Source organism: Leguminivora glycinivorella, chromosome 13 (assembly GCF_023078275.1).
Source record: "Leguminivora glycinivorella isolate SPB_JAAS2020 chromosome 13, LegGlyc_1.1, whole genome shotgun sequence".
Taxonomy (NCBI): domain Eukaryota; kingdom Metazoa; phylum Arthropoda; class Insecta; order Lepidoptera; family Tortricidae; genus Leguminivora; species Leguminivora glycinivorella.
The window spans coordinates 984,635-1,002,313 of NC_062983.1; the positions used below are offsets into that span (position 1 = coordinate 984,635).

At 38.0% G+C, this 17,679-nt stretch overlaps 1 protein-coding gene and 1 long non-coding RNA gene across 2 annotated transcripts in view; one reads left to right on the forward strand and one right to left on the reverse strand.

Moving 5' to 3' along the window:
- The window catches only part of LOC125232507 (neurexin-1), a 385,338-nt gene that overhangs the window by 59,885 nt on the left and 307,774 nt on the right, over nucleotides 1-17,679 (forward strand). The gene's annotated exons all lie outside the window — the stretch shown is intronic.
- On the reverse strand, nucleotides 3,699-4,141 carry LOC125232509. Its single transcript, XR_007177754.1, has 2 exons — nucleotides 3,950-4,141; nucleotides 3,699-3,863 (listed from the first exon to the last, which is right to left on the reverse strand). It is a non-coding gene; the product is annotated as an uncharacterized LOC125232509 (long non-coding RNA).

The following is a 17,679-nucleotide window of genomic DNA, read 5'->3' on the forward strand; positions in this document are numbered from 1 at the left end:
TATTCCACGGACTCTCACAGGGCGTAACTACGTCCAACTTCAACATACGGTCTAACTCGGAGGCTAAAGCAGCGCGTTTTTCCGGAGACAAAGGATATTGTTTCGTTTTGATGGGCATAGCGTCGCCAGTGTCAATGGTGTGCTCCATTAAGCTGGTTCTGCCAAGCCCCTTCTCCTCGAACGAAATGTTTTTAAATTTGCCTACAACGGTATCCGCGAGTTCCCTCTCGGCCGCAGTTAAGTGTTCGTAAGACCGGATCGTGTTTACTTGTTCCGCACTTAAACCGTTACACATAAAATAATTTTCAGGTGGAGTCATACGTTTCGCATTTTTTAAAACGTCAGGCAATAAATCGAATGCTTTCCAAAAATCTACCCCCAAAACAACATGATTAACAATAGAGGGTACAACTACAAATTTAATAACCTTGGTAGCATTCAAAAAAGTAACCGGGACAAAAATATGCCCGATTGTCTCACAATCGACTCCATTCGCAACACTACACGACTTGGAGTGTGCCTCTTGAAGTACAAAACCGAATTTCAAAAAGTCCAAATGTGCATTGTTACCTAAAACCGACAATGCTGAGCCGCTATCGGCTAAACCGTAAACCTCAAAATTATTTACACCTATTTTTAAATATGGCCTAATATCATCTTTATTTGGTGTAAACAGAATCGTAGCAATCGAACTTAAATTATTATTTTGTGTAATCGATTCTAAATTTAATCGATTCACTTGGCCATTAAACTTGCTGCGATTCTGCCTTAGGCGTTTTTTGACTGTTGTGGTATCGGTTTCTGAACGTTACCCTTTTGACAACAAATGTCACACTTTGACCGCACAGTGTCAGGCTTGCCACAACCGTAACATTTAAACGAACCATTTTTAGGCCTTTGTTTACAAAGCCTGAAATTGTGATTAGTTTTGTTGCATTTGTAACACACCGGCCGCTGTGGCTTTGAAATATTAAAGTCATTAGTTTTAAAATGTTGCTTTCTCTGTTGCAAAGTGTTACACTGTGGCACCGAACCGTCAGACTTTCTCGCGAAGCTTTGTTTTTCAGCAATAGCGTTTACTTGTTGATGTTTGGAACTGGAGGCCTTATACACATGATCGCGACAAAGTGTATGTTCACTAACCTTCGGCGGTTCTACAAATAACTTCGCCCTTTGCTGTGAAAACTCAACCTTTCGACAATAAGTCTTCAGTTCGGCGACAGAATGGATGTCTACCAATGCTAACTGCTGTGTAAAATGTGGTCGAATGTTGTGCAACAAGATGTCAAGCTTCGCTTCCTCCGGTAAGTCTGACTTTAATCTAGCAAACATTCCTGACATTACCGCAAAATACAAATGAATGGGCTCGTTCTCGCCCTGTGTCCTAGCCTGAATTTCCTGTTTCAACCTAAAATCATAATCACCAGGGACAAACTCATCTAACAAGAGCGACTTTAACTCTTGCCAGCTTGAAACCGAACTCTTAATACCACGGAACCATAATAAAGCACCATCAATGAACAAGTGAGGCGCGGCCTTAAATAATTTGGAATCTGACACACCATTTGCCTCTTTTAATTCTTCCACACGCTCCAAAAATGAGCGCGGGTCTGTCAATCCATTAAATTTGACTTGCCATTTAGAAATGTTCAAGTCACTCGAGCATTGTACACGCATTTCTCTAAAACTATCTGTTGGCATTTCAGAACTACCGGCCGAAGCTGAAGCACTTGGGTTCGAACCCTCAGCGACACCAACTGGTGCTGCAGTTCCCACTGGACACAGTGGACCTTCAATTTCCGCCAGCAGACTGTCCAACCTGGACTGCAAACTGCACTTCGTAACCAACAATGCCTGGTCATCCTCTTCGGGCTGGGTCCTAGCAAGACGATGATAAATATGGTACCCTAATGCCTTCGCTCGGCTCAAGGCATACCTCTCCTTGGACTCACTATACTTCGCGACAAGGGACGACAAATCATCAATCTTCCTAGCCACAATATCCAATTCCGTGTCTGCCGCTAGCGAAGTTTCCAAAATGTCTTCGCTTGGAGCCTCGACAACAAGAGCCCGAAGCTGTTTCCTCAGAGCATCTACTGTACTGGCGGGAGTTTCAGAACGAATTTTCACCTCATAAGTCAGCTCATCTTTCAACAATGCGTGAAACTGAATATTTCTCTCCATTTTGCTAAATGTGAATCTAATTCTTGAGAATACTGGTATTACAATGCTCTATTATGTAAAAGTGTGTACTTTAAACTATAAATTTTCTTTTAAAAAATTCAAACCTTGTTTTATTTGAGTTACCTTTTAAAACAGTTAGCTGACTGACAAAATCTAATATTCTTTCTAAACTTGCCAAAGTCCAAACACAAAACAAAAAAAATATGTGTCCTAAACAGTCTTAGAGTTACAAGCCACAAAAAAACAAAAACCAAATGCTTGCTGGCTCTAAGCTAAATATAAAATCTAGTAACACAATGATAAAGCTCTGGCAAATTTGAAAGTCAGTGCAACTACTTTTAATCAAAACCCTGGTAAACTTTTGCTTACAAGTGCAGGCAACTTTTAGTTTTCCAAAAAATATTGTAAAACGTTCAAAATAATAATAAAAGTTTCAAGGCGACACAAATTATAGTAAATGCACACAAAATTATTCAAATTTCCAACTATGGAAGTCAATGCACACACACGTGTTCAACTTTCTTTGACACTTGAATAACCTCAAAATGATTACGTAATCACTAAACTTTCTCCTTTCTAAATATATAAAAAAAATGTGCAGGAAATCAACAGAAATGCACTTCAATAATAACACAAAAGGAATAATTCATAGTCTAAGAGCAAGCAGCAAAAACAAAAGGTGAGTCATACAAAAAAATTCTAAATATTTCTCTGGTACCAAAATTCCACCAAATTCCTTCAGCAAGCTTTTAAATTCAAAACTTTGGGCGCCAATTATCACAGGGTGCCTTATTGTTAAATAAACTTAAAGCTCCGGCTGTACAAAATTAAGGACACAAGTGATAATAATAGAAAAAAAATACTAAAACTGAAAATAATAAAAACCGGTGTCGAAATAAGCTTGCTAGGGGAAGTATATGGTGGAGATAAATAATTTAAGATTTTGTATATTTTATAACATTTATTTATAAAAAAAATTCTTGCCAAAATGTGTTTGTTCAGTTGGTTCTTAATTTAGTTACTTACTGCGCTAACCGTGTGAAAACTGACCTATAATTCTCTTGTTCGACACCAATGCAATGTACAGAGCTCAGCGGGAAGCTAGGTCGCTTAAAAGGGTTCTAAGTAAATTTTCACACAAGTTATCTTAATTTTTAACTAGAAATTATACTATTAAAATACCCTAGGTACCAGTTCTCAAAAATATTTGCTTGCTCTAAATTACTGACTCTATGAATTTAATCTACCTAAATTGCAGCTGACGCAGTTGCCCTGACCATTAGAAGGATAAATTGGACCGACCTCTAAGATGGTGAACCTTCGGGAAAGCTGTGGAAGGTGGCACGGGACCTCCCGGGGAATGTTGGCTGCACTGCGGAGACTTTTCAACCCGGAACGCGTGCCACGTGGACACAGAGACAAATGCGGCAGAGGCAGGCCGTCTTCCAGCAAACAGGACTCGGAACTTGCGCCGGTCACAAGGATTTCCAGAGTTAATAATATATATATCTATAAATATAATCCCGGCTCCTGAAAGCGACATAAAAATACATTAGTCTAATGCTCTCAAGACCAGCATGACAAAATAGAAGACAATCTAATAAATTAGCTCACCGCTAAAGGTCAAAGAAATTTCCTAGCGGAGCGCTCCCAATCCCACAGCAGAAGACAGATCATCCCTGTGAATAACCAAGCACATGGTTAGGAGCAAACCCACAACGTTTCACGCCATTATGGAGTTGATCAGAACAATTCAGATACTTACTCAATCCGAGGATTATTGCAGGCCTTCTGCTTCCACCGTTTTGACCACCATGCGGTATGGTCTTGTGGAGAAAGTGCGTGTGCACCCAAAAGGGTCAAAAAAGGAAATGGACCACCCAAGATCATTAACCTATTTGCATATGGAGCAATCAAGGACATAGGGTGACAAACCCAGGAAGACATAATATATCGAATTAATATATTATATCTATTTGAGACTCCATCAGAGTCATGAAAGATTTACTATGATGTACATAGCAAGATTGTCACTCCAGACAGGCCTCTTATTTAGAGTATTAATATTACAGTATTTTGTTATGTATTTAAGATAAATTTCTGCATTATTTCTATATAATTATATTAATTTAATTTATCAAAATGTACTGGAGTAACAATTTAAAATCTCATAAAATGGGTTATTTTTAGCTATCTGGCAACCCATGCACAGATTATGCAGAAAAGTGCATACATGTGTGGATGCAAGTATTTTTGCACTAATTGAGGATTTGAAACAAAATAAAATTAAAGAAATTTCGATTTTAGATTTATAAAAAAATATTAATTACGACCAAGAAAATATACTACGTTACAACTTCACCAAGGACACCCTGTATTGCGAAAATCCCAACATAATTCAAACACGCCCGGACAGGAGAGATATGACACAATACAACACTGAATCAGCATGTTTGTCTTTTGTTTGCGCATTTGATCAAACATTGGTCCAGGGGGTTACCAACTTACCATGAAGCAATATAGCCGTTCGCGTGGAACGAATGAAGCAAAGTTTGGTTCAGGCGCTACCCTCCCTGTCTTCCGATATGAGTCCTAATAGTATGTATAATTCATTCTTTCACACTTTTCTGCAACATTATAATGCAATATTTACTTCAAAATCGGTCGTAGTTAGTGGTGCATCAGTTTTTAGTGAGTGGGCTACTGCAGAGTTACATCAACGAAGACGTGCATTGTATGCCTTGTATGAAGAACGGCGGTTTAATACGAGTGATGAATTTAAAGAACATGTTAAGCAATATTCGAAGAAGTTCAAGATAGATTGTCATATCGCTAAGCGAAATTATCTTAGTAATAAAATAAAAAATAGCTCTGACATTATTAAAGCAACGTGGAAAGTAATTAATGTGGAAACTGGTCGCTCGAAACACGCAGTAAAAGATATTAAACTGAATATTGAAAACAAAATTATAGATTCCAATTTTGAAGTAGCAACAGAGTTCGAAAAATTTTTCACCGAGATACCAGCATTCACAACTAAGGATTTAAATTCATCACCCTTATCTGCCGTCACATTATTAGAGGAAAACGTTCCTGAGTGTTGTAGAGACCTTTATTTTGAACATGTTTGTACCTCAGATATAGTAAAGGCATTTAAATCAATTAATGTCAAAAAAACTAGTGACCTCTGGGGGTCTCCGTCCATGCCGTAAAATCCTTAGTTGAGGTTGTAGCGCCTGACTTAGCAGTTATATTCAACAACAGTGTTGACTGCGGCGAGTTTCCTGATCTAATGAAACATAGCAAAATAACTCCTTTATTTAAATCCGGCAGCCACTCTGACCCCACTAACTTTAGACCAATATCTGTGCTGCCAACTTTCAGTAAAATATTTGAAAAATTAATTCTTTCTCAATTAGTACGACATTTTAACGTTAATAATTTAATGCATAATAAGCAATTTGGCTTCACACGGGGTCGCTCGACAACCGATGCTGGTGTTGAGCTAATTAAGCATATTTTCGATGCCTGGGAGGAGTCACAAGATGCTTTAGGTATCTTTTGTGATTTATCTAAGGCCTTCGACTGTGTTTGTCATGAAACATTGATCAGGAAACTACATTATTATGGAGTCAGAGGATCAGCACTAGATTTACTCAAGTCCTACTTAAATGGTAGAATACAAAGGGTAGATGTCAATGGACAGAGATCAACTGGGTCATTGGTCTCTATGGGTGTACCACAGGGATCAATATTGGGGCCTTTCCTGTTCCTTATCTACATAAATGACTTGCCATTCCTTGTAAAGACCCACCATGATATAGTATTGTTTGCAGACGACACCTCACTTATTTTCAAAATCAAACGACAGCAACAAGCTCACAGTGATGTAAACAATGCTATCTCTAAAGTAGTGAACTGGTTCAATGCTAATAATTTATTATTAAATGAAAAAAAGACTAAATGTATTAAGTTTGTCACTAATAGTAACGTAAGGAATGAGCAAACAAGTGTCGTTGTGAAGGATGAGGAATTAGAACTGGTAGATAGTACAGTTTTTCTTGGTATAACTTTAGATTCTAAACTTCAGTGGGGTCCCCATATTGTTAACCTCTCGAATAGACTTTCACAGCATTATGTCATATGGTATTTTACTTTGGGGCAGTGCTTCAGAGATAAATACCATATTTATTCTGCAGAAGAGGGCTATTCGAGCAATATATAAAATGAACCATAGAGACTCACTTAGAGATAAATTTAAGGACATTAATATAATGACAGTGCATTGTCAATATATTTATGAAAATATTATGTATGTACATAAAAACATTTGTAATTTTAAGAAAAACTGTGATGTACATAATATAAATACTAGAAATAAACATAAACTCGTGGTGCCCTTCACACGGCTCTGTAAAATTAAAAAATCATTCATGGGTAATTGTGTTCGATTTTATAATAAACTTCCGAATCATATTACTGACTTGTCAATTAATAAATTTAAGAATCATGTAAAGCGTGTACTCATTTCCAAAGCTTATTATACAACACAAGACTACATGAATGATAAAACAACGTGGGATTAATTGTTATTCGAAATGGTTTCTTATTTTTACGTTTTTTATTATTATTATTGTTGATGAAATTAATATTGTATTTTTTTGGACATTGGATTCTTCCTAGAAATATTCTAGACATGTATTTTTATATATACATATACCTAATTATATATTTTTTGTTTAACGATTATTTTTATATGAAATTGTATATTATAGACTCAATATTATTATGAACAATAATTTACAACAATAAATTGCTCTGATAATTAGGTTAGATTAAGATCATAATATATATGTAATGAACTATTCATAAGAGCTTGTAACTAGGCCTACATGAATAAAGATATTTTGAATTGAATTGAAAGGGACACAGCCATACCGATTATATAGCTCCGTCCCTCTCTCTCAACCTAAACTGAACCACAGTATAATAAAGAGTACTATCGTACAGTGTGGCCACTCCCGCTCCCCGCTGAAAGCGCCGCCCACCCCCTATCGGTTACCTCACAGTTACCGCCTGTCAAAAACGTGTACAGATATCTCACTCATACAAGCATGGTACGCGTTCACCTACACGAGCTTAGACTGTGTGCTAGGAATGCGCCTCTCTCATATATTTGTTCGCCAGTGTCCGAGGTGTGACTGAACTGCTTTAGTACCTACCTCCCATACAACCATTTCAGTCGCAAAATCTTCAAATCAGTAACTAACTGTCAAATGTGACATAACGCGTGGTAACGTCGTGCAAACAATGCGACCGTATTGATACAATAACAAAATGTAGTCGTCGTGTGCACTCGTTACGGTAACAAAATGTGTACGAATTTGTGGCTGTCAATGTCACTGTCAGAATGACTTTTAACGACACTTTATTAGTCGACGTTTGCACACATAACGGTAACAACATGTGGACGAATTTGTGGCTGTCATTGTCACTGTCAGAACGGTTTCTGACAGTGACATTGACAGAATTTGTACACACATGTGTAGGTCTGATTACCGAACTGCTCCTAAACCACTGTATCCGCAAATGACAATCTGAAATACGAAGGTTTCTCAAACTGTCTTGTGAAGTTATGGACTGGTTGCTTTGAATCATTTAAATATGGGCGAATTAAATAATAATAAACGACGACGACCATTTAAGCACTCTTCGACATTTTATAGAAATGTGGGAAAGTTAAGAAAAGTGCAGAATGATAATACAAATAGATAAGCACTTTATAGTTACTTAATGTATTAAATATATAATTTTTAATTCTTATTGATAAAAATTAAAATTTTGAAAAAACCCCCGACCGCGACATAGTTGACCGATTTTCATGAAACATGGCTAAGAACACTCCCGACTAACTCAGCTATCAGACAAAAAAAACTAAATCAAAAACGGTTCATCCGTTCGGGAGCTACGATGCCACAGACAGACACACACACAGACAGACAAACAGACAGACAGACAGACGGACAGACAGACAGACAGACACGTCAAACTTATAACACCCCTTCGTTTTTGCGTCAGGGGTTAAAAATGAAGTGTAGTGTTGCTTTACACAATAAAAGTAGGAATCAAATGAAATAGAGTATTTACTGTGATATTAATAGAATTTCTGTTACGCAATGATAGTTTTTTTCAGTACAGATGCTGCTTTTTTTAACGCAGTAGTGCGAGCAAATCAAGCAATGATTCATTTCTTGTCTGGTCGAAACTCTTAGCTTAGATTTAGGTACTGAAAATCGTCGTACGATACACGTGCGAAAAGGACATTCACAACTCGTGTCGATTTAAAACACTCCCTTCGTTCGTGTATTAATTTATCGCTACTCGTATCGATTTTCCTCTTTTCCGCACTCGTATCTACAAGTATTTTGTTTGGGTTACAAAAAAAACACATTATTTACTCTACTACGTTTTATTTATGTCTCTTTAACATTACAAATTTGTAGACACTTATCTATACAAAAATCTTGACAAAAGAAGTATAGATCGCTGAAATGAATGTTGATAGTAATATTAATGAAGACTACTTCAACAAGTGTCAATTGTGAAATGCCGCAAAATACTAGTTGCTCTATAGAAGACCATAATAATATGATCCCCGATCCTTTACAACCCAGCAGCTCGGTACGCACGTTACAATTTTTTTTAATCTTCTTTAGTGAGGGCAACTGAGTACGACGGCATATTTAATTGTTTATAAAGTTTGAGGATACCTGGAAAAAATTAATACAAGAAGCCATTTTGAAAATATAATAAATATTCACTGCTTTCGGTCACGCGTGTACGCTGCGACCATTTTGCGACCGTTTGTCGACCGTTTGGTGACCGTTTGGCGACTGTTTTTTACATGGAATATTACCGTCTTAATCCATATTTTAACAACTTTATTGGTTTTCTAGGCATTATTTTTATTATTTCAGTATAGTATATGCACCGGAGCACTAAAACTTCACCAATCAATATATATAACACGCAAACACCGAGTAGTCAATAATATTATTACTAGTTAAACTGAGGTAAATTGATGGCGCGTTGATAAATTTAGACTTATTTTATGAAATCACTCGAGCAATTTAATTGGCCATGGTAATTAGCCCACATTATATTACAAATGCAAACAATATTTATCTTTAACAAATTCTTACGCCATTACATTTTAATGTCAAATGATTTTATTTCTTTTTTACTTTGACGTCTCTGACAGTCGCCATTTGAAAAGAATGAAATGAACGAATGATTTTGGGAAAGTAGTCGCCAAACGGTAACAATGTGTGCTCGCGTAGTGCACACTTCTGTCACTTCTGTGACCATTTGTGCCTGTTACCAATCGTCCCCATTTGGGTCGCCGCGACTAAAGCTAGGAACATACTACGCGGACGTCCGTCGTAAAACGACCGCGACCGCGACCTATCAGTGTGCACGGAACAAAACATCCAGAGAGCCAGATTTCGATCGGACGTCCGTGCGCTCAAGGCCACGTCCGCGTCCGTCGACCGGTAGTTTGCACGGTTATGTGTAATGTCATTGTCCAGATTCCCGTCCGCGGTCGATTCACGACGGACGTCCGCGTAATGTGTTCCTAGCTTAAACGTCGACCGTACTGCGACTAAGCATTGAGACCCGAAGACCTGTGTGTACACAAAATAGGAGGATTTGCGTAGGAACGGCGACCGATTATGGTTATATGGGCTACTTCATGGTAACCCCCGTTACGGCTTCCTTGCTTAGTTGAAGTGACAATCGTTGTCGATGTTGTCGATACGTGGCGATTGACACGCAGTCTGTCTCTGTCGCGCTACAGAAGAGCGATAGGGACAGCTAGCTACGATATGCTAAGCGATTGTGACGTTAGATAGCCTTGTTGTGAACTTGTGACCAAATATTATATAAACTCTAGAGTTAATACGTGCGGCTTCTGACGTTTCCCATACAATGGAGCGCCAACGATTTTAGCAGCGCCATCTAGCGGCACGAGGTGTTCAAAGTAGTTTATCAGTATATGCGTAGTACGTAAAACAACACTAAATGCGATTACTTGATCTACTTTAACATTTTTAGACGGAATAAAACAAAGAAATAAGAGTGAGTGACTTTTATAAATTTTAAACTGTATGGACTAAACTATTTTGATCAACTCATCCCGCTAGGGGCGCTAGTATCGCGTGTTGCCAACTTTGGCACCAAGCTGCACGTATTAACTCGTAGTTTATATAGTATTTGTTGTGACTAACTAGAATCACATAGAACATTTTAGTGTCCTAGTCCTGACAGCTTTGGTTTTATTTTTGAATATGAACCTTTTGTTACTCAATAAAAGTTCAAAATAAATTTTGGAATGTGTACAAAAAATTGTACCATAGTCCTATGGTATTTTGAAGCGAGTTACGGTGTGTCGAGATACGGGCGTTTGGCAGATAGGCAAACTATTTTGTACTTTTTGCTATTCAGTACGGTACAAATTTGAGTGGGGTTTTGCATGGATATATGGTGGTAGGATACGGGAGCCAGATTTGTGTTGTTTTGTTAAACATAGGAAGCGAACGTTTATGTTTTGCGCTTTTGTGTTTGAAACAATGCAAGTAATTTATATTATGACTGATAAGGATGCAGAGTGTGGTCGCCGTTAGTTTGGATTGTGATAAAGTGTGAAAGCTCTTACTAATTTTAGTTACGTAAAGTTTCCTTTATCTAATGTAAATCATCATCATTCTCCTTGTGTTATTCCGACATTCGGCACGGCTCTGGGGTTCACTTAGCCAACTAATCCCAAGATTTGGCGTGGGCACTAGTTTTACGAAAGCGACTGCCATCTGACCTGCCAACCCGGAGGGTAAACTAGACCTTATTGGAATTAGTCCGGTTTCCTCGCGATGTTTTCTTGCAAAATTTCAAATGACATTTCGCACATAAATTCCGAAAAACTCATCGGTGCGAACTGTGGTTCGAACTCGCGACCTCCGGAACGAAAGTCGCACGTACTTACCGCTAGGCTACAGCGTTTCCAGGTTTTATAAGTGTAATTATCCTTCTAACCTCCCATTTTCTTCAAATAGGAGGTGGATGTACAATACAATACAATACAATACAATACTCTTTATTGCACACCTTGATAAAATACAACAATACAAAACAAGGAAGAAACACGAACAAAGGTAAACAACAGGCGGTCTTATCGCTAAAGAGCGATTTCTTCCAGACAACCTTAAGGTAGCGGAAATTGATAAATTTATATAATGTCAGTAGGTGTCAGCAAATTCGAAGAAATAAACTTATCGCACAATATAGGCAAAAAAAATAAAATATTATACATAAACATACATATATAAAGATAAATAACTAAATGCATAAATATATAAATAAAATATAATTATATAAATTAATACACATACACCGTGTTTCACTTAACACTAAAAACCTGAAAACAGTTTGTTCAGAATCGAGAGTAGAATCGATTGAGCTATATCTTGATGGGGGTAATATTTTTATTTAAATTAGTATTATTAGTTATTTTTTACGTGCCCATTCTATTGTACTCGTAATACAACATTGTGTATATCGCATTGCTAGAGGTTTACAACCTTGTCATTTTGAATATTGGGTTTAAATTTGCTTACTGCGATTACCTGTCCAATTTGAAGTTTACTGTGACAAAGCTTTAAAGTGTTTTACAGTGACATCTTAGCTGTCTATTGGTAAACCTTATGTCGTTGCAGTAACGTACACAAATAAATAGTAATAAAATAAAAAGTAACGATCAGATTAAAAGATGAATACTCTAGATGAGTTTAAAAAAATAAAAACCGGCCAAGAGCGTGTCGGGCCACGCTCAGTGTAGGGTTCCGTAGTTTTCCGTATTTTTCTCAAAAACTACTGAACCTATCAAGTTCAAAACAATTTTCCTAGAAAGTCTTTATAAAGTTCTCCTTTTGTGATTTTTTTCATATTTTTTGAACATATGGTTCAAAAGTTAGAGGGGGGGGGACGCACTTTTTTTTCCTTTAGGAGCGATTATTTCCGAAAATATTAATATTATCAAAAAACGATCTTAGTAAACCCTTATTCATTTTTAAATACCTATCCAACAATATATCACACGTTGGGGTTCGAATGAAAAAAAAAAATCAGCCCCCACTTTACATGTATGGGGGGTACCCTAATAAAACATTTTTTCCCATTTTTTATTTTTGCACTTTGTGGACGTGATTGATATACATATTGGTACCAAATTTCAGCTTTCTAGTGCTAACGGTTACTGAGATTATCCGCGGACGGACGGACGGACGGACGGACGGACGGACGGACGGACGGACGGACGGACGGACGGACGGACGGACAGACAGACATGGCGAAACTATAAGGGTTCCTAGTTGACTACGGAACCCTAAAAATCAGTTGGGGTGTCTGAGGTTTTGAATGATACCGGAAACACGTTGTATAACAGTACCAGGTTATTTAGAAGGAGTAGTCAGACAAAAATATTACGGAAGAGATAAAAAATGGAGTTTAAGTAGTCTCTTGAAAGAGTTAGGATACTGAGCACGTCTTATGTTATGTATGTATGGGGCATTCCTCAATTATCGAAATTAACGCAAGCGAAGCCGCGGGAAAAAGCTAGTCAGCTGTAAAATCGAGCAAAAATTCTGTTCCATAGAAAATATCGATGTAAAAGCTTCCAACGTATGATCCATAAAATTTCATTCACGATTTCAGAGTTCATATCATTGAGAATGTCGTTATTACCCATAAGGTTGAAAACCCTTAGGCAAAGCACCCGATACCATTACGAAAACTTAGAAGACATCTCAATACCAAAGCAGGACGCGTATGTCACATTAGTCACCCCTATTTCCATAGCTTAAACGATATAGAACCAGTCTACATATGAACTATTACTACATTATACTTATTATCAATTCAAGGGTCTTACTAATACTGGTTGCTTGACAGTGGTGGGAAAAATATTGGCAAATTTGTAGATGGTCGTAAGAGACGTGATTTTAATATGGAAATCTGTCGTTTTAGGTTTGAAAGAGGCAGTCGAGTACATATGGCGCGTATGGTTTTGTGTTTTATAGGTCGTTAGATAAAATTGAGGTATCGTGATCCTGAAGTGACTGATTTTAAATTCGTGTTCTTGAGTAAATAGAGAGTGGCAAAGTTGTCTGAGTCTGAAAAGAGAAGAGTCGTGAAATAAATACATACATACATACATAAAATCACGCCTGTATCCCATAAAGGGGTAGGCAGAGCACATGAACTAATAAGTTTCAGTGCCACGCTTGGCAAAAAGGGGTTGAAATCAATCCAAATTGTGACATTGCAGTGACAGGTTGCCAGCCTCTCGCCTACGCCACCATTTAACCCATATCCCACAGTCGACTTCTACGGCACCCAGTGGAAGAAAGAAATCGTGAAATGAAGATGGTAGAGAGTCGTGAAATGTGTATTATTAATTCTCTTTCCGAATACTCTATACGTAAGTGGATTTGGCACAGAACTAGATTTAGATAGAAGCAGGAGCGGCTCACTCCGCGATCCTTTCGCCGCGCTACAAGTACATGCCGGCGGCCGCGAGTTCGCGGCCCATTCAGCGGCGACGACCTTCGCGCGGCGCAATAGAATTCAATGTCGTCTGCACGCGTGCGGTCCGTTTGTTAATGTAGGTTAGAATTTAGAATAGCGGCGTTTTGTGAACATCAAAGGAGTGAGCCTTCTGTACTTGTACTAATATATATTCTGTGATAGAAGAAACAAGTTCATCTATTTGTATAGGGTCCGAACGTGTCAGATTTAGTACTGAAGTTGTTACTTGCCTGTGATTTTAAATATGTCTCAGGCCCTTGAGTGTTCATAATATTTGTGTGGTTGCAATATTACGTAACGAGGCATTTATAATGTTTTTGTTGACTTCAACTTACAAAAATTGACGCCCGAAAGCTACAAGCTGCGATTAAAGACGGACAACTCGGTGGATTTGACTGAGTTCATTTGACACGCTAAGTCCCTTTAGGCGGAGTACGTCATTTTCTTTACTAGTCACTTTCTGGTTAGGTCACGTTCTGAAGACGCCACTTTCTGTGGATGCCAACTCAGAAAGTGGCGAACTCGGAAAGTGACGAACTCAGAAAGTGGCAATCTAAGAAAGTGACATTCTCGGAACGTGACGCTCTCAGAAAGTGGCCTCCTTAGAACGTGACGTCCACAGAAAGTGGCGTCTTCAGAACGTGACCTAACCAGAAAGTGACTGGTAATGAAAATGACGTACTCCGCCTAAAGGGCTAAGCCTTGATCGAGTTTGCTTGATCGATGGTAATAATATGACATCTGTGGGATTTGGGCTGACTTTTCGTTGAGTCTGAAATTAGTGTATCATTCTACACTGTTTTTATTGATTCCCGTTAACTTTAAGGGATGGTTCTTTAGATCAAATACAATTATTATCTCTAAGAAACTAGCGTCTTAACTCTTACCCAATGTTATTTGTTTTGACATTTGCCGTCAAGCACTTGACACTAACTTGAATATTATTCTTAAGGGTCTCTCACACTAACTAATTCATTTATTATGTATGAAAATGACGAAAAAAATTTTTTGCAAATTTAACTAAAAGTGATATACAGGGTGGTTCCTGATAATGAACCTAATAAACTGTAGAATTTAACGGAAAACAAAAAAAAAAGGTTTCTGTCAGCTGATAAGCCTCACAAATTCAAATTCGTTACGGAAAATTTCAATAAAGAAATTCACATGAGCATTGTATAAATCTAGTAAATAGATATTAGATACCTTTTCCGATTTGCCTTAAGGTTGACTGGTAGAGAATGCCTGATGTCATGGCATTACTTCGCCTTTTGTACATAGTTTGTCTTTTGTGTAATAAAGTTTAAATAAATATAAGTGTAAGGTACAGCGGGGCAATTCCCAATTGGGGGCAATTGTAACTAATCCATTATTTCGATTATTACATTATGATGTTGAATTCTACATTTACCTACTCGTATCAACTGAACACGCCTACCATATAATAACCAGTGGACATTTTATCTAAAAATGCAAACATTGTAAAACATGGAAAAAATGGACCAGTTATATTTGCCACCCACTCGAGATTTGCCCCGGTGTACCTTAATAGACGACTTACACTGAGAGTTTAGTTTTGCTTGAGTTTCTATTTAATCCGAACTTTGGTTCGAAATGATGAGAGGAATATTTAAGATTTTATTTTTGTTGAGCTTAAAGGACTTATTTAATGTTCCGAATCATTTCATATTTCGTGTAATTTCCAGCCAATTTTGTAACCAGAGTCCCAAGAAGTCATATAAAATGTTAAATATTTAATTAAGTACCCTGTAAAGTAAACAAGCTTGTATAAGCGCTAACAATCAAGTTATTTCTACGGAGCTACAGAAAGCAGAAGTTATCGAGGTCACAGTTGTTTCCAGATTTTAGCGAGCTATCCACTCCTGTGGCCTGGTTCATGAGTAACAATTGTCGCACTTCGTGGCACTTTGACGTTCATTGCCTGTTTGACAAGGAAATATTGACGCTCAGTAATAATGCTACTTAATCAACATAAACATAGGCACAGACATGTCAGTGTCAAGTGTCGATGTCATTGTAGTGAAATAAGCTACTGAGAACTGCGAAATGTTTAAATATATCAGACTTTTATCAAAAACTATAAAATTCCCATGAATAATTTAGTAGATCGATCCATTTTTAACCCCCGACGCAAAAACGACGGGGTGTTATAAGTTTGACGTGTCTGTCTGTGTGTATGTCTGTCTGTTTGTCTGTCTGTCTGTCTGTCTGTGTGTGTGTCTGTCTGTGGCATCGTAGCTCCCGAACGGATGAACCGATTTAGATTTAGTTTTTTTGTCGGAAAGCTGAGTTAGTCGGGAGTGTTCTTAGCCATGTTTCATGAAAATCGGTCTACTATGTCGCGGTCGGGGGTTTTTTCAAAATTTTAATTTTGTGGTTAGGTTATAAAATATTCCTTTTAAAAGAGCAACTAGATTTTGCATTAAAATATGTATTTATTATATTAGGGTCTATTAATACGCAGATCCACCACAAATCGGCCAAGTCACTATTCATCTCTTTTTTTTCTCTTTTCCTTGTCCTTTTCCCATTATTTGGGGTCGGCTCTCCTAGTTATGTTTCGCCAGGCTTCCCGGTCCCAGGTCGTCTCAGGTGGGATTTGGTATTCTACCACATCCCTCCTCACCGTAGCCAGCCATGTCAGTCGGGGTCTTCCTCGTCGTGATGTTGTAGGGAACATATCCAGCACCTTGCGTGTCATGTGCTCGGGTTCTCGGCGCATGACGTGCCCAAAACATCGCAGTCGACTTTCGGTTATCTTTTCGGACAAAGGCCTTACTTTAGAACTACCACGTACGTACGTAAGCGTTGCGGATGCGGTCTTGTAAAGTGACACCGGCCCAGCGCAGTATTTTCATTTCGGCGGCGTGAAGTTTACCCTCTTGCTGTTTTTGGGGTTCCGTAGTCAACTAGAAACCCTTATAGTTTCGCCATGTCTGTCTGTCCTTCCGTCCGTCCGTCCGTCCGTCCGCGGATAATCTCAGTAACCGTTAGCACTAGAAAGCTGAAATTTGGTACCAATATGTAAATCAATCACGTCGACAAAGTGGTAAAATAAAAAGTGGAATAAAATGTTTTGTTAGGGTACCCCCCCCCCCCTACATGTAAAGTGGGGACTGATTTTTTTTTCATTCCAACCCCAACGTGTAATATATTGTTGGATAGGAATTTAAAAATGAATAAGGGTTTACCGAAATCGTTTTTTGATAATATTAATATTTTCGGAAATAATCGCTCCTAAAGGAAAAAAAAAGTGTGCCCCCCCCCCCTCTCACTTTTGAGCCATATGTTTAAAAAATATGAAAAAAATCACAAAAGTAGAACTTTATGAAGACTTTCTAGGAAAATTATTTTGAACTTGATAGGTTTAGTAGTTTTTGAGTAAAATACGGAAAACTACGGAACCCTACACTGAGCGTGGCCCGACACGCTCTTGGCCGGTTTTTTGAGAGGCCAGCACTCGCCGCCGACCAAGTCACTATTCATACTGGCTAAAATATACTCTAGGTAAATACTCGCCCACGTCTAGCAATCAATAAGAATACCGACCAAGTCTTCAGTTGCTCAAAGTTTCAGTTGCTACGGTTTCTTTTATTGTGGAGATACACAACTGCCAGTGTTCCCGTTTCGAAATTGTTTCTTTTAAATGAAATGTTCTCGCTAAAGATTTGCTAGGTTACTTTTGCCTTTATATTTGTATTCTTTCAGATTAAATATTCCAGTCAGTTTGTTCTCTAAATTCTATAGATACGAGTTCTATGGATGCCGAGAAAACTCTCATAACTGTAAGTGCGGTTTCACATTATCCGATCCGATATCGGATGTCGGACCGATATC